General features: G+C 38.1%; 1 protein-coding gene across 10 annotated transcripts in view; it reads left to right on the forward strand.

The window, feature by feature from the left end:
- The window catches only part of CHRM3 (cholinergic receptor muscarinic 3), a 379,451-nt gene that overhangs the window by 141,840 nt on the left and 209,862 nt on the right, over window positions 1-27,749 (forward strand). The window contains exon 2 of one of the 10 annotated variants that reach the window (XM_080389750.1): window positions 27,435-27,617. The exons of 8 other annotated variants lie outside the window; for them this stretch is intronic. The gene's annotated coding sequence lies outside the window, so the exon portion shown is untranslated. Of the gene's footprint in view, window positions 1-12,926; window positions 27,618-27,749 lie in introns of those variants that run through there. One more of the 10 variants, XM_080389753.1, reaches the window with a different exon arrangement.

Here is a 27,749-nt window from a genome sequence, read left to right on the forward strand (position 1 = left end):
CAAGTGACTAATCCAGCCACCAGGCTAAAGTGTTGCATTTTCTCATTACCCCTCCTTTCCTCCATTACATACAGTTAGTTTATACACGGGAGACAGTTCCAATTGGTCTGTAGCATCAGTCATTATCACACTGGCATATAATTTTCCACAGGGTATAGCTGGACCATGCCTAATTCAAGTGCAGGTGGGAGTGAGTAGCCAAAAGATATTTTGGTAGGTCAAGTACCAAGACCTGTATGGTCCATTACAGAGACAAAATCTTTTTATTTTTGTTTGCTTTATCTGAGGAACTTTTGAGCCCTTGTGGTTGGTCTCAAGGAGCCAGGAGACCTTCAGTTCTAGTCTGAACTGAATAGAATATGAGGAAATGGCTTCCTAAGCTGCGTGAAGAGAAGTGTTGCCTGTGGGTTGAGGGAGGTGATTCTTCCCCTCTGCTTGGTACTGTTGAGTCCACACCAGCAGTGTTGGGTTCATTTCTGAGTTCCCCACTACGAGAGATGTGGACATATTGGAGCAAGTCCAGCACAGGGCCACAAAGACAATGAGGGGGCTGGAGCATCCCCTCTATGAAGAGAGGCTGAGAGAGCTGGGTCTGTTTAGCCTGGAGAGGAGAAGGCTCAGGGGGATCTTATCAATGTGGACAAGTACCTGAATGGAGGGAATGAAGAAGATGGAGCCTTTTCAGTGGTGCCCTGTGACAGGGCAAGAGACAATGGGCACAAACTACAACACTGGAGCTCCTGTCTGAACATCAAGAAACATTACTGTGATGGTGGCTGGCCCCTCCATCCCTGGAGATATTCAAAACCTTACTGGACATGGTCCTGGACTATCTGCTTTAGCTGACCTTACTTGAGAGGGGAGGGTGGACTAGGCATCTCCAGAGGCCTCTTCTGACTTCAGTTTCTCTGTTCTGTTATGTTCCCTTATTCACAGGTACTCATTGACTATATAAACATCATGTACCTAGGTTTCTTACTCTGTCAGATTAAAATGTGAAATCTGTATTTTAAAAAAAACACAAAACCAAACACCAAGCGACAAACCAAACCCAAAAGTAAACCCGAGAAGTTAAAACAAAAATGCAGTCTTCCCTTAAATTTGTAGGTAACAGAAGCCAATTAGACTGATGGTATTAGTGTGATTACATAACACACAAGAAACTTTCAGAGTTTAGATAAACTCTGAACATTTGTTTGAAATGAAGTTTCCTTAATGAATGCTGATTTTTACCGTGTGTTGACCTGTGTACTTGGTTTTGGGATAGGGGATTAGATGGCAGAAGAATCTACCCTTTAAGTCTGAACACCATACGCAGGTGACTTGAAACATGGTTTTCCTTCTATAGACAGAGTAATTCTTGGAGGGAAAAAAATAAAAAAAAAGTTTTTTGAGAAAAGCTTAAAAAAAAATGTGGAAGAAGTGAGTTCCTTTCAGTATTACCCTGATGACTTTTGAGTCCCAGAATGCCGCAGCAGTAAGGAGAAGCATGTGCAGATGTGAGTCCTCACTCCCAGCACACAACCACTGGAAATTGTGGTATGTAATTTGAAGAGGAGAAGCTGTAGTAACGTTTGTTTTCTTTTCCTGAATCCACTTATCTCCCTGATGTTTGGTGTCATTAAAGTGGCAATTATAAATGAGGCTTCAACAGAGAAAAATGTAAATGAATTTTCATTAATATATTCAAGGAAAGAATACTTTTGTAGGTTCTATTCAAAAATGTAAATTTAAAACACATCTTGCTGATTTTTTGCTTATGTTCAGTTCTCCATGATCTGGTCTTCCACGGCTAGTGTAAAATGTGACAGGTCTCAATGGAGAAGTACTTGTTTACTTTCAGCTGGAGCTGGCTAGTGTCCCTAATGGTGGCAGGCTTTGCCTGGGAAATGGTAGTACATACGATATTTCCGTGTGCTACTATCTGGTTGTGATGGTTTGAGCCCTCTGCCACTGCAGGCTTTTTCTCTGTAGTCAAAGGCAGGCAGGCTGGGACTCTGTGTGTGTTGTCTGTGAGTGAAAGGTTTGGGGTCATTCCTCTCGGAAGTTCCTTGATGGCTCACCTGGCACTTACCGCATCCTGCTTGTCCCCATGCACGGCCACCTCGGTGGTGATGCAGAATGGCTGGCAGGACTGTGCAATGGCCTACAATAAGGCACGGCTGGAGGCTAAGAATAGACATTTTTACAGAGATGTTGTCAACATTTATTACTTCCCTGCCCCGGATCACTGCCTGCCCCCCACCCCCTGCCAGCCCCAGATGCTTGAATTGGCTCAAGCGCTGTGGCGGCCGAGTGGCAGGCAGGGCTGCCTCGTGCCTGCGCTGCTGTCGGGGGAAAAGGCTCTACAGCCCACGTATGGAAATGTAGACACGAAGTGTTGTATGCCATAGGGAATAGAGTGAAGAAATACTGTTGTATTTCTGAATGCAGTTTGCAAGTTGCATGTATCTATTAACTCTATGATCAGCAACCATATTTCTAAAAGTTGTCATCTTACTCATTTGTGCAAAATTTAAGTGTCATGATTTGGAGTCCTGGGTTTGTTGTGACTCTGAATATGTTCCAGTGCCTTTCTGTGTAACTAAGTGTTTATTTTTGCCTTTCACAATTGTATTTTCTATTCTTCCAGTGAAGACTTCTGTAGTTCCTAATACAGCAGGCTGTGGGATTCACACCAACAACACAGCAAGGTGTGAGTCCTGAACATCATCTTTCAAATGCCTGCCTTCGAAAATATCCTTCTCCTCCCATTTTATTAAACTGAATTGCTTTCTATTATTAGGAAATACAGCCCGGGTAAACTTCACATCATAACTTAAAGACTAAGTCATCAGTCACGAAGACAAACCTTGAAGGGGGCTGGTTAATATTTGATTATAGCAGACAGTGTTTGTAAGTTTATTGACTCAGTTTGTTAGCCGATTTGCTAGTAAATGAGATAACACATCCGTAAGATTAGAGTGGCAAGTTCTGTCACTTTTTAAAGTGTTTTATGACATTTAATATTAATTGTAAAAAGAAAAAGCTAAAGCCTCACTTATACTACATTCCACAAAAGGAATATCCTTATGGCTTTTCATTTTACCTCCTTTCAATGAATCTGTTCCTTCATTTATCTTGATTGAAGGAAATGAATTGTGTCATTTTAGCAGCTGTCAAGAAGCAGGCTGGGACAGCGTAGTTGCTGCTTGTTTACACTTGGTGCTTTCATAAGTTCATTAATGAGGAACGTAATGAGAAGTTTTTTTTTTTAAAGATGAACTGAGAAAGGAAAAATCTATGTTTTATGTATTTTATTACAAGGAGGTTAGAAACAGGTGGAAGACGTGAATGTATATATAGGAAGAAAGGGAGCGCAGGTGCTAAACTGAAGAAAATTACGATTTTCAGCTATTAAATTCAAAGGACTACTTAGGCTACCTGGAAGCTGGGTACTGAGGGACTCCTAAGGTTTTAAGTATCAGAGTAAGCAATATTGATTGCCAACAAATACTTTTTTTGTCAACCTTTCTTAATACTTGTATAAAGCAACCAAGTAAAAAAAGGGAACGTTCAAGAGCTGTATTATGTTAGACAAGTTAGTTTATATTGCCTCAATATGTATCATAATTTTACTTTGTAGTAATAGAAAATAGTGGGCAACAGCTGAACAAGCAGTATAAGCAGAGTAGAGCTTCTTGATGCTTGTATTATCTGTCAGTTGCAAATTATAATAGAATGAATAAAATCAGTAAAAATAGCAACATTGAATTACTGAAGTTTCTCTTTGTAGATTAAGGGAATTGGAAATGATGGCCCTGTTTGACATCAGTTTGAGTCAATGTCAGCTAATTTCATTTCAGTGGTTGAAAATAGTTTAAGACAATTCCATGTTTTCCTTGAAGTATTTCTTTTTCCTTTTGTGGTTGATTTTCCTGCCTTTGTGCTCTTGGGAGCTGTTTAATTCTTTCCACTGAAATAATTTATGGCTGAACGTTATTTCCTGTTTTTTTTTGATTGCTATGTTTCAACTTTGCTGGAAAGTGTAGATGAAAAAGTGAAAATTAATTTCTGCCTAACCTAATTCAAGATAGTTCCTTCTTTGAATATGGCTATGAATTTTATTATAGTTCAATAACATGTTTGATGATGGCCTCCCAAGATTAATTTCAACTTCCTTGAACTGCATTTTCCGTAACACAATATAGCTTGATTTTTATTTTATTTTATTTTTTAGTTAATTTTCAAGAGGAGGTCCTTTCAAACTTGTCAGTTAGTTTAATAAATGAAAATTAAACAGTTTATCTGAAATATCAAGCAATATTTATTATTTCAATCAAAAAATTCAAGTTATTTAAATGTTTCTAAACTATCTTATTTCTGTTGCACAAAATTTTTTTTTAACATACAGAAATGTTACCACATTAGAAACAGGAATAGTAATAACTTAATTCTGCAGCCTTGAATAACTTTACAGTAGCAATCTGGCTGATTTATTTTCTAACATTTCTTTTCCTGGTAGGCTGCTTTTAACATGTTTCTTCAGTGATTTGGATTCTCCCTTAGCAATTGTTAGTACCTTAACTCTTCAAGTTGTTCACATGTATGTTTTATTCTCCCTAAGGAGAAAAAACTGTGCAAGAAGTGTCTGATGTTAGTAAATCTTGGTTTTGATATATCCTGAAATATTTAGAAAATTAGTGTCTGCAACTTGTTGGTCCTCCCAAGGAAAGAAATCTTGGAGTCTCTTAACAACTTGTCTCTCCAGCTTCCTTTTCAAACCTCTGCTGCTTTTTATCCCTTGGTGAGGCTGTTGGACTGTCTGTTAGGTGTTATTGGCAGTGATCATTGCACTGGTGGGGTGTGTTGCTTATCTGACAGCAGGGGAGCCGGGCAGCAGCAAACTTCTTAAATCCACAGAGCCTCGTGGAGCTTCTCCTCAATGCAAGGTGTGGTCTGACCCCCTGAAATGCTTTGCCTTACTGTTTCTCCCTGAAGTCACTTTCAGTCTCTTCTTTGGCATAGTCTATGAGCATACAGATAATTTAAGTGAGTAATTCCATTAGCTTTAGTAGGATAACTTGAATATGTAAAGCTAGACATACTTGAACACTTTATTGAATCAGGGACCAGATTTTTCATAATCTTCTCTTTATTTTTAATCTGAATGAGTGTGTCAGTCTCAGGAACCAGATGTCTTACTTTCAGAGCTCTGCACTTTGTCAGTTGTGATCAGCCCATAATTTTTTTTTTTTTTTAAAAAACCAACATTTATGTGACATTTTTTCCACTCTACAGAAAACAATGAGATTCTCTACCATATTAAAACCTCTTTTAAACAAGGTGTAAGTAATAAACCCATAGAATGAACAATAGCTGTATCTCTGTAGAACAGCTTTGGGAAGTTGCAAAGTAATTGTTAAATTTCCTTTGAGATATAAACAACTTATTTTGAGGCTCTTCTTTGTACATGTATCTGACCTGGTGAGGTTAAATTACAATAAGCTAGCAAGGCATTTAACATGACTTTTCTATGTTGTGCATGTCAGGGCTCCTGGCATTACTGGAAAATGTCATCTGGCCGAGTTAAGTGTTGTATAAAGTATTGAAGAAACTCTTCTTAAGCTTGGAGAGTGGAAGATTGTTAGTGTGCATGTTTCCCTGACCTAAGAGATGTCTAAATTGGAATTACAGGGAAATGTCCGCCAAATGGCATTATTTCCAATTGTATTAAAATTTTGTTTCCTTTCATACCTTTTCAGAAATTTTTAGAAGCTTTTATATTGTTAGCATTTTGAGGAGACGTAAGTGTATCCTGGAGTAAAGCACATGCTTTCATTCACTTTGTGTTACATGCATCCTACAGGATGCTAACATTCAGAATCCAACCGATCATGTAAAATTCTTAATACTTAGTTTTCTGTATCAGAAGGGTTGGTTAGAAGCTCTTAAGGGTAAAGTAATTAATTGCCTGACTTTTATAACATTAGGCTCCATTAAGGCTGCCCTGGTAAGTTGGCCAGTATTGCATAACCACAATATTTGTATTTAGAAGAAACATTCACTTTAAAAAAGTTAGAACAAAAGTTGATCAAAGTGGAGCAGTAGCCAGTAGTTCCACTTGTAGTCTTTAATGTGTTTATTTTCATAGTGGTATTGGGACATCACAAATCCAAGTAGGACTCCACCTGTAACATGGATACGAGGTAGAGAGACTATGGCAAAAGTTTAAAGATTAATAGGTGCTTAAAACCTATTTCAAGAGATGAATACTTCTGAAATCAAGAAGTACCTCATCATGATCTACTATTTTATAACACTTTATTTTTCTCCTCTTAGTCATTAAGCAAGTGGCAAAAACCTGGCTTCTTATGGCTGACAAAGCAAGTTGGAAAAGAAAACAGTGAAATGGAAACTTCCGAATACCTATTAGGACTAATTGTAGCATATTTTCTGAATTCAGGTATATAAGTAATTCAGTGAAAGTGATGCTTTTTTTATGTTGCATTAGTTTCTTAATCAAGATGCTGTGTTGTACCAGGTCTCAATAAAAGCAAAGTTACAGTGGCAATATACTTAACCAAGTCTATAATCTTATAAGTATGTTTGACAAAAGTAATGTTCCAAAACCTCATCGTGAGTAAACACCAACTGTATTCACTACCGTTAACACTTTTGATTGTTATCACTGTTTCTGTTGTAAATTCATAATAACTGCAGTTTTTTAGTTTGCTCATTACCCTTGACAAACATAACGTAGCTTGCTTTCAGTCTTCTGAAAGTGTTGCTGAATTTCAAGTGATAGAGTACTTCTTGAACAGACCTTGTAATGTTTTTTTAAAGGTAGTTGTTGGAATTTGCTAGCGAGAAGTACCAGTTTGTAGCTGCTGTTAGCATTCTTTTTACGTATTATCATACTAGCAAATTCATATGAAATAAATATTGCCTGACTTTGAAGCCACATATTGGCAACTTTTCTTGTCTATTAATACTTGCTAAAGTACTAACATTTTACTAAAAATTAGGTTTTCTTCCACTCTGTAAAGAATGATGGATCATGTGTTGTCAGAGGTTTCTCAGTATGTATATATAGTAGCCCGTATGTACTTCCTGGAGCAGCAGCCCATCATTTGAAAGATTTTTTTCAATTATGAATAAAGTACTTGATTAAATGTGATCCTTTTTAGTAGAATTACTTTAACTCTTAAAATTGGACATCAAATTGATCACATTCTCAAAGATAAAAATACCCGCAAACACATTCTCCTTCACATCTGCATGAAGACAACCAGGTGGTAACTATTATTTTATCATTTGATTGTATTCTTAGTATCGCATTCCACAGATTTTCAGGAACATGTTGTAATGGACAGTTTTCCCAGTTTAATTAACTCATAAATATACCAGCTTATCATATATTTATTTCCTCCTTAACTAGTTAAAATTTCACATCTAAGTTTTGTGGAAGAATGGAAAAATCAATTTTTTTGTGCAACTTTCTTACATTGCTTCTCTTAGGAGATTTCTTATAAGACCACCCAGGGGTTTAGCCATGTAACTAGGTAGTCACATGCCTTTTTAAAAGTGTTTCTAAGAAATAGGCCTGCTGTTCAACCTAATCTTTCCTTTATATTTCTATAAAGGACCTCTGAGTGTTCCTTAAGCTTAAAATGCTCGATCCCATGTGCTGACCTTTTCTGTCCTTTATGTATCTTTCCAGGGATTCTGATTCTTCAAGTATCAATATATCTTTCCATGGCATTTCTTCATTTTTGAAATAATTTTTGAATGCAGTTGTTTGCTGTATCTCTAATTCATGGTCTTCCTTCATGTTGTCCGTCATTTTAATAGGAATTTCTCCTAGAGTCATCTTTTCATTAGATTTGTTTTAAGGCACTGTGATCAATGAATAAATTACATTTTTAGAGAACTTTCCACTTTGAGTGCCTGTCATACATTCACAAAATTATCTAAGATATTCTTGCTTATACATAAACTATACAATTCTTATTTGTATTTGCAATTCTAATAACCTTGTCATTGTCCTTTTTGTCACCGTTTGGGAGTTTTGCTGAAAGGGTATATTCATGTACTGAATCTTCTGTCTCTAAAATCTGCATTCAAGTCCATTATGAGGCAGGCTTAAAATAATTTTGGCAGTCTTAGCTAGGTCTTTTCTTAAATTTCTGTCCCATAATAAAGCATAATGCAGAATAATTGTCCTTTTCTGCTTCAGTTGGTATGAGTGTCAGGGATATTGCAGGTCAAGGCTGAAGTACATAAAAGCTTGCTCAGCACATCACTACCGTTTGTCCTACCACATTAAATTTGTTTTAATGTATTTCTTGAGATTGTTTGAAGTAAAAAGAAAATACTAAGCTGAACTCTTCATGAGGAGAAATACAGGCACAAATCATCCCATTTTTGTGCCACCATTTGAATCCCTGGAGCCATGAAAAACAGCATTTTCATCAGCCTTTCCTGAGTTTCCACTATGTATTCATCTTTTTGGACTGGATCCTTTAAAGTATAACGTTAAACTTGGGTAACTCATTTTGGTTGGTACATGGCCTATTAACGAATGCATTGTTTCACAGTTGCTCACATTACTCAGGGCTTATAAAATATAGATACTTTCTCATAATATTAAATACTTAGCATTATTTACTAAATCTGCATTGCAACGCAGTCGTCTTGTTTGAATGCCATCATCTAGGGTAAATACAAAATGTTTACTCTTGTATTGTCAATTCATTTAGTTTTACAGCTTTATTATGCACATCTATGTAATGAACCAGTTAAGCATGGATTGCTATCTGAACTCGCAAAGCAAAACAGATCAGCCTTTCGTTTGTTGGTGACGGATCCTGATGCTTTCTCACTTATACTGTACTTGTAACATTGTTTTCTAATGATGCAAAGTATAATTATAGATATCAGAAAATGCTGAAGCCAGCTGCAGCTGTTAATGATGGAGACATTGAAGTCTTGCTAACGAGACAAGCATCTACAAATTTACGAAGAGAGAAAAGGAAGAGCCAAGAGGGTAGATGGCATCTCGCAGGTCCTTCCTGTAAGAGTAGCTGGTGCTGGTGAGCTGATTACTTAAAAGAGGAAATGTTACAAGCAGTATGATGGTGTAAATTGCACCAGTTGTCTTCCCAGTTAAAATACACAGGAAGGAAGTGACACCTGTGCAGAGGACAGACTTTTAAAAGCTTCTCTGTCTTATCTCAGGTGGCAGTGTCTCATCGGGGGGGGGGGGGGGGGGGGGTCATTCTTGCATCACTGTTCTGTGCCCTGCCATTTTTCAGCCCACCTGATTTACCACTTTTGCTCATATGGGTTAGAATGCTTCACTGCATGCACTTCATGCAGTTCTCTCTCTTCATCTGAAGTGTGGGTTTAGGGTTGTTTTTCTGGGGAAAGGTTTTGTATTTGCTGCCCCTCCCCCCAGTAAATTCCAGAGACTGCCCATGCAGTTGGGCAATTCAGAAATTTCAATAGCTGAATATTTAGACTGTTGTGTTTTCTTCTGTGATAGAAGGCACTAAAGAGTTTTGTTACCATTACGTCCAAAATTATCCTTTTGTTAATGCAAATAGGTAAATTTATATGACTAAATAGAAATTAAGTTTGAATTTTCTCCATAATGAAATCTCTTGGTGACAAATATTTCTGACAAAGGAATATCGTCATCCAAAGACTGATTTAAATGGGTGGCTGTAGGTGGTTATGAACATTATGGTCATTATTATAGTATTATTAAAAAAGAGTAGTGTTAAATGGCTTTCTGGTCGTAAACTTTGTTTTCTGGATATATTTTTCTGTTATCATTAAATGAGATATTTGAAAGGGCCTGTGCCATGGCTGGCAACCTTAACCTTTCACTAACAAGACTTTCAGTAGTTTATTTCCTTGCTGGTTTTGCTTTTATTCAGAAAGAAAAATATTCATTTTTTTGTACTAAAATTAGCAGCTATGATTAATATTTTAACTTGCTGTGCCTAAGAACAAGTAAAGAGTAACCTGTGACTAAGTAACCCTTTTCCTTTTTGTATAATGAAAGGAGTTTTATGGTCAGTCATGGGGAATGTTTTATGACAGAGATGTATTTTAAATGCACATTGATTATTCTAATGTTAAGCAAAGAAGGAAGACCTAGTGTATGCTCTGTGGTTGCCTTTCCCCCATCTACAACCAAGCTGTTGTCTCTTTAAGGAAGCCATTGATATTTTAGAAGAGCTTTATAAAGCTAATGTGAATAATTATCTTTCTGGTTACAAAAAAAGCAACAGAAAAGGAAGGATGTGTTAAGAAAACTGCCACAGATTAAGTAATTGTCTTCTTTTTATAAAATAATTCTGTAATTTGGGCTCAGTTCCTTCCTCTGCCTGAAAGGTATTTCCTCCCTGGGACAGTGCAGTGAGTGCAAGGCTATAGGAAATTCAGGTGCTTTTAAAGGCTGATTACAGTTGGCAGCCCTCTTAATTTCTGCAGGTCATACTGTTCCTGTTATTGCACTCTTTGCAAAGGGGGTGGCGGTGGGGTTGCGTAGGTGGGTATGCAAATGGGAGGAGCGGTTCCAAGGACATTTGGGCAGGTGTCTCTTGTCTCCTGTGATGGTGAGCAAAGCCTGGATGCTCACAGAGAGCCAGTTCCTTATCCCTCTTCCTTAGTGTCAGCGCACGTTTTACAGCAGAGGTGCGCAGGGGTTTGGCAGGCAGCCCTGCTCCGGTTCCTTCCACTGCGTGACCAGGTTGCATGCTGCCCCCCCTACTTTTTTTCTCTCTTTCCTGCTCCCCATCCCTTTACTCTTTGTTTCTTTTCTTCCTGAGTTTGCCATTTTTTCTTTTGGCTTTTATAGGAATTATTTTTTTTCCCATTTAGAGGGCTTCTTGGTTTTAATTCTAGCTTGGCTTAGGTTTCAGCCAGACCCTAGTTTATTATTTTTTTTTTTTGGGCTGTGAGGGAATCCTGACAACCCCTGGTATAGACAGGGCTGACAGCATGCCAGCTCCCCATTCTGCCTGCCTGCCTGCTGGTGATCCCTGTGGCCTGGGGATAAGACCTGCCTCTCCCTGGAGAAAACCAGTGCTTTTCACATCCCAGGGTGTCAACTTCAAGGTGTTCCAAGGCAGGACTGCATTCTAGAGTCTGTACAATTGAAAGACATTAACTGGATTTGTCAGTCTTAAGCAGTACCTTTTAATTTGCAGGGCTATGTTTTGGTAATAAAAACCTTCATATATGAAACACTGCAGCTCCGTTGCACTCTGGTGAGGCAGGGGAGCTGTCATACAAGGTGGCTAAATATTGTGGGGTTTGGAGCATCTAAGTCTGTCGTTACTTATGGCAGAGATTCACTGTAAACAGTGTAGATGAATTAATCTTGCAGTCAAAGATGAGAAAAATTATGTCCAGTTGGGCAGGTACCCTAAATTATTATTATTACATTTAAAATAAATTACATATATATATATGAAATACACATATTCTCAGCTCAAACCTGCAGTTTCAGGATTGTGGTGGTGACATCACTGCAGTAGATAATGTCTAGGAAAAAATGGCTCAAGTGACTAAAGGCATATGATTTCAGATACTTATAAAGAAAGGAAGAAAAAGGAAACATACTATTTAGACTAAAATAATATAAATTTGGACAGCATCATGTGGATACATTCCTCCAGACAGCTGGGACAGACATGATTTTTTTATTCTCAAAGAGATACCACAGCCAAAAATGGGAACAGTTACATTTTTTTTCCCCCTCAGAAAAAGAAAAAAAACAATTTTTTTTTTCTCTCTTGGTCAGATTGTTTTCTTTTACATACTCCAAATGGTATTCTTAATATAATATTTATATTCTTAATATATATGATGCCAGAACACATACAATATTTAAGTAGGATACCAGGACTGATTGCATCATTATTGAGAATTATCACCTGTAGGAGATGTGGGTGATAATCCGGCATGGATTTGAACGCATGAATCGGTGCCATTCTGTAAGTGTACTTACTATGTGAACCCGGGTGTAAATATGATAATGCATCTAACCCTTTGTGGCTGTTAGTGTTGTACAGACATATGTGAAAATGAAGTTAGGTCAGAAGTATTGTGGTATTAGTAGAAACAGTGAGTTTAAGTCTGAATGTAGATGCATTAATCATTTGAGGTTTCTTATTCTGTGCACAATGCATATGCAGAGACTGGGCTTGAAGTTATGTTTCACCCACACTATCTGTAATAACATTATTTTCATTCTCTTTATCAAGGGTCTTATTTCAGAAAAAGTTAATTCTTAGATGCTCTTCCAAAGAGAGCTGATCAGTCTTTGTTGTTCTCTGAAAATACAAATGGAGCAGGAAGCCATACATGGTGCTTATTTAGCTGGTGTGGGGTTTTAATTTAAAAGACACAAATTTTAGCCGTAGATCACTGGTGTGTGTTTTTTTTTTTTTTAATGTTTGAAATAAGAAACTGTGAGTGTCACTCATAAAAGCAACAGTTCTTTGTGTTTTTGCCATTCACAACAATAAACTAAGTACTAAAAGATACCACAGTTCTTATTTAGAGCATTAGCAGCTACTGTAAACATCCTCTTTGCCTTCCATATGTCTTTTTTCTTCTCAAATATGAGAAGTTTCCTTTTGCAGGAATGGCCATCTCATTTTACCCCAGGACAATCCCATTCATCCATTTGCTTATCCCTTTGAACTGTTTTCCACAGCAAAGTGTCTAACAAACCTTTGCACTTTGAATGGTTTATTAGTTTGTGTGTTGTTTCTCCCCCGGCCCCCCCAATTTTTCCTTTTGTCTGAGGAAAATTAGATCTAGGGTAACCCTTTTCTGTCACCTAGTAATGCACAAGATATGTCACGTCAAGTGGGACCCACACTCGTGTCAAGTGGGACCCACACTCGTGTCTGGCTCTCTTTTTTTTTTTTTTTTTTTTTTTTTCCTAGAAAGTGTTTTTGCAGTGATGCTGAGGCTAGTACTTTTGGGGTACAGGTATACCCGTTGTTATATTTTTAACAGGTGTTTCAGTCTCTTGTTCTGGCCACCAAAGGGATTGGAGTTTATACAGTATCTGAGAAACTTACCTTGGAGAAAGTAGTGTCAAATTGGAAGCATTCTTTCCAAATATCCATGCCAACAAATGGATATTTCTGGTTAGAAAGACTTTGACTATTTATGATTGACAGCTGTCTCTTTCTTTTTTAATTACAGTTCTGTATCTTTGAGTGCTGTAGAAAGGGATTGATTTACCTTTTGTTTCCCTTCTATGATCACAGTATGTTCTTGGCACATAAAATCTAGCTGAATTTCATTTGCAAGATGGGCATATGTGTGAGGAAGGACGTGGACTAGTGTGCGATACACTCTGCAAAATGTCTGCTGTGATTTTCAGTCTTGCTGTGCGTCAGCTTCATCATTTCCAAAAATCTTGTCTCCCAGATACATTATTGAAAGAAGTTTTTCTGACTCAATTGTATTTATGTCCCTACTTTATTGTTATGTAACTTATTCAGATGATACTCAACTCTGCTTAGATTTCTGTGACTTTCTTGTACAGATTACCTTTATCTTATTTTTTTTTTAATTAAGTAACAAGGAAAAGAAAAAAAATATTTCTGGGCAAGATGATTTCCAAACTCAGTTTGGTACTTCTGCTGCAAATTCTTAGTTAACATTCACTCTGGGTTTTGTTTTAGTATGTTGCCACTTTTCTTTAGATAAAAAAGGGTTGCCTCGCTGCAGTCGGTTAGCACACCCCCATCAGTTGTGAAACTGTGGGCTATTTGAAAGAAAATTTGTGAGAAGTGGTGCCGTATGCTGAATGAGCTCTGTCCCATCTCCATCTGGAGCAGCACCATCCTGCTACCCAGTCAGCACCAGTGAACCGGCCGTCCCTCGGGAGAGGGTCTGGAAACGAATCCCTTCTATTCTGCTGGGGAAGTGGGAAGTGGCTGCTGGCCTGGCTGCCTTTGCTTCCTCAGCAGCTTCCTGCAAGAGCTCAAAACTTTCTGTTCCAGTATGCGCGAGATGCAGCTGCCAGCACTCTCCCGTGGAGCATAAATGTGCAAACAGGAATCCTGAAAATAGTACTTCTGCTTCTGTGTAATAGGGTTCTTTTGATTTGGTTTAAGAAACCTTTTTCCCCTCTGCTTTCTTTTTGCGCTTCTCTGTATCTCTGTTCTCAATGGCATATACTTCTGCAGGTTGAAATGGGGGGTGTCCCCCTCCCTTCTAACTTCTTTTGTATGTAATGCCTCATCAAATTGATTTCCTAGTGAAATTTCTTTCCAAATATGACTTGAAAAAACATGTCTTCTTTGCCTTTCATCTTAATACTTCTTCCTAGCTTTGATGTATTATTTAATTCCCTAATTTTATTATTTAACACCTGACATCATGCTCGAGTACAGTTTGAGGAGCCCACTGTATAGACATGCACACTGTTTAAAGCTGGTTAGAGATTTGCCTGAAAACAGGCAAACTGTGAGAATCTTTGGAAAGTGGAAACTGACTGAGCCTAAATGTTTTGTTTTAAACACCTGGGCTGAGAGAACTTTGCCAGTTTGAAGGGAGCAGTCTGACAAGAGCGCAGCAGTGTCAGGAGCTGTGGCTTTCTTCAGAAAGACTAAAGCAAAGGTTGGGACAAGAATTAAAAAGAAAAAAAAAAGCATACTTTCATTATTGAACAGTCAATAAGACAAAGAGAAAAAGAAATCACCATTTCTAGCTCCTTGCTCCTGGTTCCTCAGAAAAACCATAAACCCGATGAGAAATGCACTCTCAGTTCTAATTCCACAGGCTTGGGTTCTTCTAAGCAAATAGCTCAAGTGACTCAAAGTCTAATTTTGTATACGCAAGGCAACTCACACATGAGACAGAAGAGTGAAATGAACGCTGTTAAATAAGGATTAGTGTTTGGCGCTGAGCCTGTACTCCTCAAAGCACCATTTGCCTGATCCCTCTGGGACCAATGGTGAGTACCATCCTAAAGCAGTGGCAAAATATCAATTTAGTCCTAAGATTTTTCCAAGCCCACAGCAAGGTCTCCAGGAGGGGAGATACGGCTTACGGCTGGCTGAATTTTATTCTTAGAGTTTCTGTACATCAGAACAGATTAGTGTTCATTGCAAATGGGTTCCTTGCTTCTGGAAAATGCCAGCAAATGGTATTTTTTCTATTTATCGGTTTAGCTGGGCTATCTTTTACCTTGATTGTCTACTAAACATCAGGACTAAAGAGAAAAATAATTTACAATATAGTTATAGGAAGTGACATGTGACTTTCTCAAAGACAGGTAGTAAAAATACTATTGTTACAGCCGCCTCCCTTTTCTGCAGCACTCCTGGTACATCTATATATGCGCGGTGTTCTGCCATGTGAAATAATTGAGTTAACCTTGAATAAGCAGTGTAGCCTTGTCAGATGTGTGCTCTGTGCAGGTTAAATGCTGTTTCTCAGCAGTGCTAATTGGAGTGTTGCACTAATATTAACTAAACTGCCGCCTTCACATTAGTGACCTGGCGCTTTCGATTCAACTCAATTTCAGCGACTTCGGGCCTTTGGATTTCCATACAGTTCAGGACACTTTCCAGTTATCATTCTGTGAGAAATAATTAAGCATTCAAAATTGTTCTCTGTATTTTTTTTTATTTTTTTTTTTTTTTTGTATCCTTAAGAGCATGTGCATATACATCAGTGGGTTTTTGGAAGTGTGCAACAGTACTGTGTGCCTGAAAGTAAACCAAACAAAAACACCTTAGTAATTGTACCTTTTCCTAGTTTTCTTCTTCTGTGTTTCTTGCTATCTACTTAAAATCCTGCTTTAAGATATCTTTTCGACCAGCATAAGAAACAGCTGAGGGGCCATCAGTCAAATCGTATTTCTTACTCTGATAGAAGAGACTAAAAGGTAAATTCAAATACGTAGTTCTACATATTACATTTTCTAGGAGACGTGTAAGTGTGTATTTGACTGGATAAAGCTACGAATGTTTTTGACACTATATGGATTTTTTAATATATTTACATTGTGTTAATCCTAGATTTATGATCTAGAACCGGAACCAAGAGACCAAAGGCTAAAATTATCATTATCATCCTCAAGAAGATCCACAACACTGAGAAAATGTAACACACATTTTATGTGGCTTTGGGCCAGCTTCTTAGAAAAGTAGACTAAAATCTTGAGGGTTTTTTCCCTTTTATTTTAAATTTCAGATTTCTTGTAATGTTTCATTAACTTGATATACTTGTGAATATTTCTTTAAAAATGCAAAATCAATTCTTTCAAGATTCTTCATGATTTAGGTTTAATCAGATTTGCCTTCTAGCCATAACTTCAGATGAGAAACCCATCTTTCCTTTCTCAAAACTTACATTTAATTTTAGCCCTTAACATTTAGAAAAGTTGCTAGACAGTTCCAGCTGGCACGATTTGATGTCATGGTGCAGCTCAGGAAAATAGATCCAGGATTTATCGACCTGATAATCTGCTGTTTAAGTATTGAAAAACTTCCTAACTTAAGCCATGTGCAAATGTTTATGTATTATGTGACAGCCCCATGGTGCCATAAAGTGGCATTCTACATGTGGCAGCAAGCAGCGTATCTCTTATTATAACGGGTGTGTGGTTGAGACAGTGTAGGCTGCCTAATAATCCCTTGTCAATGTGCCAGTTGGGGCGATTGTGATCAGGTGCCCTGATAATCTTCATGTGCTGCCAAACTGCAGGGTCAGATAATGTTTTTCTCAGTATTTCCTTCTCTGTTATGGTCCAAAGTTGCTTAGGGATGGCCTATCTGGAGGAACAGAGGAAATCTGCTGATCATTCAGATTGTGGCATTGTAGTGGGCAAAGGACACCTTCTCAATGTGAAGCAAAACATGTTGGGTAAGCCAGAGATAGTAGGAAACGATATTTTGGGTGTCTTTTCAATGTACTGAGGAGTGAGCAAGAGCCGTATTTTCTAACTTGACAGCAACTAGAAGTAACAAACTTAAAGCAAGATAACTGTTTTCCTAAAAGTAGTAGAGGCTTGATATCACACCCATGCTCATACCAAAGAATCTTTCATCCTAAGGAATGTATTGGAGAAACGTTGATAACGGTCATGCTATGTATGCAGGGCCCAATGGCAGTAGTCTGTGTGCATCCCCTGGGAAGGTATATGATGTATATGATGGAGACCGAAACAGCTCAAGCCAGGCCATAAAAAGGGTGGTAGATCATAAGTCTTGCCTTTCCAAATGCTGTATTAAGGGCAGACTAATTTATGGCATGTAGCATTATCTAATGGTTCTGCTCATAAATGCAAATCTTTATTATAGTTTCAGTAGCTTCATCGTTTTAGACACTAGCTTCTGCCTCTTTTTAATGCAGCCAGATAATTTGAATTATACCATTAGCAGGAGAAAATTTTTTCATGCCAAAATCTCTTGCCAATCAGCATCTCTTATATCACCCGTCTACTTTACTGCAGTTCTACATGACATTTCTGTATGTACTTCTGGTGAATCTCTTCAACTTTCTACCTTTGTAATGACTTACCACTTAATTAAGCTAGCTGGCTGAGTATAAAGAGAGCCAGCATTGATGGATAGCATCTATACATACGTTAAAAATATTTTTATCATAAGTCATTAGAGCAGCTGCTTAAGTTCATGTTAAGTGTAAGGGGAGTGTGGGTGGGAAGGACCATGGAAACTGGGATGGCTTTCAGGATGGGATGAAATTGTTATTCCTCTTCAGAGAAGAACAGTTCCTGTAAAGACTACCGTTTGGGGCAATTTAGGGAATTTTTGTAATGAAATTCATTTGGAGAAGGAGAGAAAAAGTATTGAAATACTTTTATTTACTGAAGATGTAGATGTGTATTAAAAGTTCCAAGGCTGCTGAAATAATTAGGAAAAAGTAGTGTTTGATGTCAAACTTGGCATTGCCCAGTGGATGTACTTTAGCAGGGTTCACCTTCTCGAGGTCAGTTCTGGTAAAGTTAAATTTAACTTTAGTGCTGCCTTTGTCACATAGAGCTTCCCTTGATCAATACAGCGAGGGCTGGACCAGTGTGGAAGTGCCTCTTCAAAATAAAATTCACAGTGCTTTGGGTATTTGTGCTACAGAACTTTTTTTTTTTTTTCCTTTTCTGTGAACACTTGACATAAAAATTATGTGATCCGTACTTCATCTAGCTTTAGGTCATTACTGATCTGACTTAATTTTGAAACTAATGAGTTTAGTAGAGAATACAGTATTTCATAGTTGATCTCTAAAGCTATTCAATGTCAAAAAGTTTTGGTTGTTTTGGTTTTGATTTAATATATGACAATTAACATTTACCAGAAAACTGAAATAGGAGAGTTCTCTTGTGGAAGTTTCTTCAGTTACTGTGGAATGGTGGACAGCAGGATTTGTGTTATGTGCCCACCTGAGAGAGAATTAAAATTCTAATGATCATCAGATTTTGGTAAAATTGTTTTAATGAGAGGAAAAACAGGAAAAAAGTATTAGTTGTAGTGTTTCTATAAATTTGCTCAAACCAGCAGAACTTTCTTATTCCCACATAACTACTTTTAAGAGGCTCTTCTGTGTTTAAAATAACATTTATTTTTAAAAGAATGTTAAGTATTAGACTTTGTAAACACGTGGCATATTTTCCATCTCCTTGCTGTAGTAAACTACTGTAGTAGTACCGTTTAGTGTTTAGCCTTTACTCAGTTTGGATTAATATTACGACTTTGAAAGCTGTGATAATTATGAGTCCTTTCTTCCAAATTGCAGTTCAGACAAAGATGGTTCATAAATCTTCATGTGTCCTGAATGGGAGAAGGATGGCAATTGTTCATATGCCAGGAAAATTAAAAATAATGTATTTTCAACAATTTACCTCCATGTATTCAGTTAAACCCATTCTCTATGAAATTTAAATTGCAAAGCTTCTAGAAGAACTGTATACCAAAAGAAGGCAATCCCTCTAATCTTCCTTTAATTATCAAAGACGGAACAGAAAGATCATTGAGTCACAAACATAAGTGTGGAGATTAAAGAGTGCTTTGCTCTGATTAATAAAGTGTCAAGTTGAGCACTAGTTGCAATGTTATCAATTTTATGAAACAGGAATTATAGCAGGTTGACAAAGCTGAAAAGATGTAACAAAGTTAAGAAAAAAAAAACAAGTTCAAAGGATGATGCAAGCTCTTCTACACACAACTTTGATGTTTGATATTGTTTCCCTGTGGGAGTGTTCAAAGCCAGTAGCCTTGGGATTGACTTGCTTAAGCCTCACTCTTTGTCAGCTCTTCTTTTTTTTTTTTTTTTTTCTTTTTTCTTTTTACCCTCAAGGAACAATATTTTGGCTTTGCAAAATATGTTGGCTTAAAATAATCGGTTATATCTTAAAACTTTTGTAGTAACTAGCAACTTTGCTGAGAATCAAGGCATCTCTAAGGAGCGCAGCTACCTTAGAAATCTGACTGCTTAGGTAGATTGACAAAATAGTCATTTTTAGATGCTGTTCTTCATTGATAGCAGGCAGATTCTACGTTGATAAAATCTAGTAACAGGTAAAAAGCTAAAAGCTGCCCCTATCCAGGTTATATATTTGAATTTCTATGAATTTCGATCTGAATAAAATAAAAATCGAATTGTTAATGACTCTTTGATATTTCTGTCATTAAGAGATCTACTCTTGGTCCCACACCTTCCGCTGTTCTACAAAACCAGTCATGCAGCAGGATTTGTGGCATGGTATTTCCAATTTTCCTCCTCTGCGCAGAGAAGTGGTATTTAGTTAGAAGGCAGTGAGCGCAGTGCCAGTCATCTAGCTCCTCTTCAAATGCAACTAAAAGAAAATAAATAATAAAGCTAATTTGATTCTATGTAAATCAGTTTCTTTAAAGAACAAAAGAGCATCTGTTACTTCTTACATGGCTTTAGTGTTTTCTTTGAATGAAAGAATAATTTTGTTCTGCTTCGGTGTTTCAGTTCTTTTATTCACCTCTGGCTGCATATGCATTGGTGTTTGTTTCTGATCGGTGGCGTGGTTTTAAGGCAAATTCCCTGTTGGTTCCTACTTACTGCCTACTTAGGGCATGTTGCTTCATTATCTGTTTTTGACAAGCATGAACTGGCAGCTTCTCAGAGGAAATTAACCTAGAAGTTCCATTTCAGATCCACACCAATAGAGTTTATCCTGGTCTTTTATATACATAGGGTAATTACATGACTTGGATTATAAAATTGTTTGAAAACATAAATCTGGCTTATCAAAAATTTTAAGGCAGGTAAACCAGAAAACAGTGAACTGTGCTTCATAATTTTCTTTTTTCCACGTTTGGTAGTTTGCTTTTAAATCTGTATTTAAATTAATTGCTTTTTTTTCCCCCCTGTTGGACAACTTTATCTTTTGATTCTTACAGCATTTTCCTAGCACTGAGTTTTGAGATATTCCCTCTATATGGAAAGTACTTCTAAAGAGAATAAAGCTTTCTGTAGAATTCAAAATGGTACAGGCAACTATTTATATTTTTAAAATAGTATATATAATCAGTGGGTTGTTTGAAAGTATTCTAAATGATATTTTTTTTCTGCCTATCTATTTTGAAATTTGGAAACTAAAGTTTCAATTTATAGTGGTTCAGAAATAACATACATATTTAATCTTTAGCGTTTGGTTAGTTGTAAGGCACATTTAAATGGGAAAATTAATTGGTAGGCTAATTGTAGAAGTAAAACAATAACACAGCCATAAAAGAAATCTTTTAAGAAGATAAAGAAGCATCATTCTTTCCTTTGATTTATGAAAACAGTTGAAACATGCTGCAGTATTATCCTCAACACTTACTTTATCTAATGGACAATTAATTTAAGTTTATTTAAGAAAGAGCAGGGGAGAAACGAAAGGGTTGGGCTATAATTAAGAGGGGATGTGAACATTGAGCATGGTGGGTCAGGAATGAATCAGCAATTTGCCATTTAAAGGCAAACATCTGATATGATCTACAGCTTTCAAATGCTTGGAGCTGACACTTGGTATAAATGTTGTAAGGGATTATTGCTAGCACCGGGTGAAAACCAAAAAGATTGCTTTTAAGAAAGCACTTTCAAAATTGTGGTTTTGTTCCAGTGAGGAAACAAAAGATTAAAAGTCTTCATTTGGTCTTGATAGAAGATGGATGCACTTTCTCAGTCCTTCTGCCCTTCGGTGGAGTCCTTGTTCTGGGCTTTGTGCAGCCGGTCTCACCCTTACCTGCTTTGCCAAGCCTATGTGCTTTGTCTTTTGGGAAACATTCTGCAAGAAAATATGAGTATAGGGACGCTTTCCAGTGAGGGATGTATGGGTTCAAAACTTTCTTCTTATCCTTATGCATCCAGTCACGTGCTTCCTGTCCTGCTCTGCCTTATGTCGGTGTACGCGGTGGTGGCTTGTGTGAATTACAGATTTCAGAGTCTTCTCAAAGTTCCTAGCAGACAAATACCTACATCAGGAAAAGAAAATGTAATTTTAAAGATGTTTCTGGTAGGAATTATTAGGACGTGGGGTTTTTTGTTGTTTGGTTGTGGGGCTTTTGGGGGGATGGGGGTGGTTGCACTTAAACCTCTTTTCATCTTCTCTTCTGTCCTCCCTGCACTTTGTGTGGAAGAAGCAGTTAGAAACCTTCCACAAGTACCGAAGCAGGAGGGGGTATGGCTTTAATACATTTGATGGGCTGAGCTGGTCTAGTAGTATAAACCAAGCAATCACAAGTGTGGTTTGGGACAGTATGCACATTTAATGTGAAATCAAGCGATAGTAAAATGAAAGACTTTCTGAATGCATTGCAACGGTGTGTTTGATGGGCAATGTTCTAAAGAAATGAATAGATAAATGTCAGTTCCTTTTGGGAGGAGGTGGGGAAAGTCCATACTGTTTCTTCAGAAAGGACACGTAAGGTAAGGGTCACCTTGTGGTCAGAGCGGGTGGGCAGCCTCTCTGCAGCAGCGCTCTGTGCATGCGTTATGCTTCGGTTGCTGTGAACTGACAGCTGAAATGTCATCATAAAGAAACTGTTCCAGTTCCGACCCGTCTGCTATCTGTTGAGCGGTGGCATTTTCTAGCAGATGAGTAAGTCTCTGGGCAATGGCTAGTTTACTGCAAGATGCTTTTAGGGCTTTTACCTGTCGTGGCTTGTCAGAAGGGAGACAGCACCATTTATTTCAATAAGTGTGGCGGGCTTTTCTCTCTCTGCTTTGCAAATATTTTTAAACTGGCTTTGCTAATGTTGCTTATGTCTTTAACACTGACATATCCCCTGACATACCCCCATATTTTTAACTGGCTGCTTGTTAGTTCTGTTTTTCCCATCAGCGTGCTCTACTAAGTGTATTTTGTGGCCATATCCCATCTGTATGGCCAGCCGGCCTTTCCTGTGTCACGGGGGTACCACGTGGCTATTGCTAAAGAAGCCCCCTACTCCGGCTGCTTCTGTGGCTTCTAGTCCCCTCCTGCCCCATCAGGCAGCTTCTCCAGTTTTCTTTCAAAAGCAGCTAACTGTGAGTATTCGTTGGTAAGACAGATACAGCCTTACGCTGTAGGACCTGGGAGAAATTGTTAGTTTCTGGGTCCGCATGTCACCCTAGCCACATCCACGCACTTCATGCACCTCTTTTCCCCAGGTGCTCAGGCCTAAAGACAAGGACAAAACTTTCTGAGTGGACCCCTGGCTGGGTGATGAGGTGCCTGGGTGTTTAGGTGTGATGCTGGGGGTGCCTTGCAGATCTGGGATGACCAAGGCTGGCAGAGCTCACTGGGTGGAAGCCATGGGCAGGGCATGGTCCTGGGGAAGGCACTACAAAACAAAAGATCCCTCTTTGGATGTTTTTTCATGCTGGGTGCTTTGCTGTCATCTGCAGTGTCAGTGGGGGCTCACCCCCACAGCTGCTGCTCCAGAGCCACGGTTTATGTTCACAAAGGCTAACATAAACCTGGAGTGAAATGCATGTTGAAGGTCCGAAACAAAGAGTATATTTTTAGTCCTTATCTGAAGACTTGGTTTAGGAATGAGAGACATGGAGGGCTTTCTTCTGCTACGAATCCCTCCATTAATAATAGTCCTGTTACGCTTTTACCACATACCAGTCTCTTTCTGCATTAAAAGCAAAAAAACCCCACCCAAAAACCCTATGAATTCTGAGCGGTACCAATAACAGTAGTCATAGTAATCCTGAGGATTCTGAGTTTTATGTGTAAGCTGCACAGTGTGTTGTAACAATGTCCTTTATTTAGTTTCGTGGTCGCTCCATGCCTCAGTAACATGTACTATAACAAGAATACAAGTACAGAATAATTTAAGACACTGATTGGTGTAGTCCAAGTGATTGGCACCAGATTGAGAGGGGGAAGCTCCCTGTATCCCTACCTCTGCCACCAACTGGTAAGGGGATTTTGAGGAAGCTAATTAATATTTGATCCTCATTCCCTGCCTGAGATTCATTCCTGAAGATATTCGGAAAGTGCAATGTAATTTATAGTGGTTTTTTTCTTTTTTTTTTTTTTTTTTTTCATATATATATATATATATATTTAAAGGGAAACCTTGCTTTTGGACTTCACATTGTAACTTCTAGGAAGCAAATAATTTTTGTTGCATGGGATATTGACAGTATCCCTTTATTGAATGGTTAGTGGTTCAAAGAACAAGTTTTAGAGACTGGTGTAGTTGATTTATGCCTGTCAGTAGATTATTTAGAAAACTTCCGACAAATTTAGATTCTTTTCCTATTACTAATACTTTTATATTGCAGTATAGAGACAAGTCTAATGGCATAAATCTGTGCAAGAAGAATTGTAATTTATTACACACAACAGAAAATGGGGGAGAAAATAGACGAGGACAAAAGAAGAAAAGGTTTCTACAAAGCAAGATGCTTCAAAATAAAATAGATATGAAATGCAGCATTAAACAGCAAAAACACAGAAAGCTCCATCTGTTATCCTGTGGTTGTAAGGCTGAACCCCCTGTTGTGTACCGCCAATAACTGTACCCCAAAGATTATTGGTGGCTGTAGCTGTTTTCAAGAATGAGCGAAAATGGATTCACTATGTTTAATTCCTGCTTTACAAATAGCAGAGTACAAAGTAGTAATAAAAATGCTGGTCAGATAATGCAGCAATTAATATGATACGTGGGATTTTTGCAAATGAGATCCACCTTTAGGTTTTTATTTTCTTTTAAGATTTAGGATCTGTTCTTTTTTAATAAGCATTTTTAAAAGTAATTATGGATTGTCACATCACTTATACAAATTTGGAGGAATATACATGCCTTGGAGCACCTTTCTGCCTTGGTAGGCAGAGACACAGGTTCACTGAATGAACTTTTCCCCAAACTCATTGTTTTCTATTGCAAAATAAGTTTGCAAATAAGATTGCAAAATATAATTTTTACCCTTACTTTTAGTCTTTGAATTCTTAACTGTGACTTCAGCTCCTCCACCCTAAATTGCCATGGTTATGCAAAGGCACCAGGAAGCTCCATAAGTTCCTGTACTGGAATGGAGCACAGCACTCTTAAGTTTTCTTGACTTTCTGTCCCTGGAGCTCAGGTCTCCTTCCTGTGGCTTTGTGGCAAAATCATGGAAAGTTAAAGATGATTTGATATGTGAAGGCTTCCTGTCCCTCTAACATCCATCTGCATTTCTGAGACGGAAGTGTTGGGTCCCTTTGCTCCCCTCCTTTGCCCATTTTTTGCTTCATTTCCTTTAGTTCTTTCTGCATTCTCAACCTAGTTTATTCCAGTTGGACATCAAAGTAATAAAGCAGAAATGAATCATCCATGCATCTGATGAGATAAAGACATCTTAACATGAAGTTTTATTTTAATTGCCTTTTATGGAGCACAAGGGAATTCAAAATAGCCACATGAGCTTTCTGTAGATATCTGTGATTAGTAAAACTGGCCATTCCCAGAAAATGATAAACCATAGAAAACCTGCATTTTGACAATTGAGAAAGGAAAAATACATAAATGAAGTCTCACTTTTCATATTATTTGGCTACATGCCAAAGCATTTTAAGTACTTCAGAACTGACCAACATATTTACAGCATGAAGCAGTAATAAACATTTAAAAATATTAATTTAAATTTTCACCTTTCTCAGAAGCCAAAATACATGTTTTAAAAAAAAATGGGGTTCCCTTTTAGAGAGATTTGATGAATCTGAATCTGGGTGCAACTTGATTAAATGAGGTTCTCGATATAATTTCTATAACCTATATGGTGTTCACACACCTGAATCCTCTTCAAGGCTGGAGCATGAAATGGTTAAGGCACTTTCTCAAGCCCTTGCAGGAATGGTGTGTTGAAACAAGGAGTAGACCATCTTCCTGGTGAAAGTCACTCTGGTACCATAATCACAACAGCATCTGCTGACACTGCTATCCTTGGAAGCAGATCTGTTCCTTACACTCTCCTGGTATAAACAGGTGACTCCAAGGGCGTGACATGTCCAAATTTAATTTGGGTATCTCTAGCCAAGCAATGAACTGAAGCTAAGTTACCTGTGAGATGTTAGTTAGCACACTTCATAGGAAATTGTACGGCTGTAGCTCCCTACCGGGCACAAATTGTAAGGAAAATTTTTGCCTTTGAATTATTCATAGGATAAAATCATCCTTCAAAAGACTCACTTTCTCACATGTTATTGAAGGTGGCTTTGTACGTGGATACCTGGTAGGTCCTCTTTGTACCTTAAAATCAAAGTTTAAAGGATTTTATAGACTTTTTGATTCTTTTAGTAAACACAGATTACTTTTTTTTATTATCATTGTTGATTTATGGGTATGTACAACTGGAGTTGTCTGTCCAGCCATTTATTTCGTAAAGCCCTTTATGATATACAGGATCATTTAAATACTTTTATCTGGAAACCTGGAGTATTTGTAATAATTGAAGAAGATGCTTTTTTCAGTGCTCACTATGATGCTACACTTTAGAAAGTACTTATCTTTTAGGGAAGAAAGATTGTAAAAGCTCTGCAATGGAGAAGACAGACATTAGTCATTCAGGCCTAAGAATGATGAGCAATGCTTAAACTGAAAATATGTCTGAGACTCAGTCTCTCTTTAAAAGGCATTATTCTTCTTGCCTGGACTGCATCTTAGATTTGTTTCTTCTCTCTGTGACCCTTTCCTTTACCCTTTTCCATATGTGATACCCATGCTCATACCACTCCTGCCTTCCCTCTGCCTGTATCCTCTTCAGAGCCAGCATTTCGGAGCAGAGAAATATACAAACCATTTATTCATTCATTCATCCCTTTCCTGCCTCCTCCTTGGTTGCAAAACGAGCAGGAAACTGTTTGTGCCTGGTGACTCACCATCAGATTTTACGAGGGGATTACGCTGAACATCACTGATTCACACACTCTCGGCTTTGTCGGAGGTCAATGTCTTGGCAGCATTCCCCTGTAAATACCGTACAAGTAGTGAGGTGTTGATCTCCAGAGCTTTAAGTCATTTCTACCTTCCATGGTAGTGCTGTGTGTCTTGTTCAAAACAGTTGCCAACAGGGGGATGAGGTGACCGTTTCTGTCTCTGTGTCGAACAGAGAATGACATTCCATTTCAGTAGCAGCCTCCTCTCCTTCCCTTCACCCTGAAGCGTGCACTGGTTTTTACTTTCCTGAATTCAAAGAGCTGTTGAGATGAACACAAAATGTGATTAGATATTGTTCACGGCCTTTCTCTTTGTAATTCTCCTTCCCTCTTACCGCGCCGTTGCTTCCTGTGCCTTTGTATCCATGCTTGCATTTTCTGTGGCCTTCCTTCAGGGTGCTAATCTTTTGGGTCCCTTAGTTTGAGGAGATATTAGCTCTTTAGAAATCAGGGAGATTCCTATGAATTAAAAAGTTAGGCTACAGAATCCCAGCTGGGGATTTGGCATTTATTTGTTTGTATTCCTCTTAACTCTTTCTGCGTATTTATGGGCACATGGACATGATGCAGCTGTAGTAAGCTGTGTATTCAGTAGCTTATGGTGAGGTCCAAGAGGCAGTTCTGCAAGAAGTAACACAACTGCCTAATTAATTTTGTTTTCCTATTGTGCCGAAACAGGAGTTAATTTCTTGCAGAATGAGCCACTGTAGAGGTTGTACACGGTATCTTGAAAAGCAGGTCAGCTGAAGGTTTACCAACCCTGGAAAACAAGAAGTGTCCTATACAATATCCAATATGCATTGATACAAGTTTGAAGATGTTCTTTTTTGTGTTGCAATAATTTTCAGATTTTAAGAAAGTTAACTTGCTTATTTCAGTTCTCAAATGCTTTGTTCTCCTTGAAATATTAAAGTAGAAGAGCTGAGAAAAACTTCCAGACATGGATAAAGGTTTCTGCCATCTGACACCCCCAGTCAGTCCTACTCCTTCCTGATGCCCGTGTGTGACTCTGCTCCTGCAGGACATTTGCTTGGAGCCATTCTTCCTCCACTGGAAATACAAAATTTCTCCAGATCTCACTGGGAAGGCGAAGATCATCTGGCTTGGGAAGGCTGTCACATGGATGAGCTCTGCTACCACCAGACATGCCACTGGATGCTTTGTTTAGATTGCTGACAGAGACTGCCAGGATGGCTGTGATGGGGTAAGATGAAGAGCATTCTGCAAGTCATCCATCCAGCCCTGGGGACTCGTAGTTTTGGGTAGAGCTTAGTGTAGAGATAGATCTTCCCCTCTCTCAATATCTAATATCTAGTCAATAAACTCTCTGTACATA

The sequence above is a fragment of the Falco punctatus genome (genome assembly GCF_963210335.1).
Source record: "Falco punctatus genome assembly, chromosome: 5".
Taxonomy (NCBI): Eukaryota; Metazoa; Chordata; class Aves; order Falconiformes; family Falconidae; genus Falco; species Falco punctatus.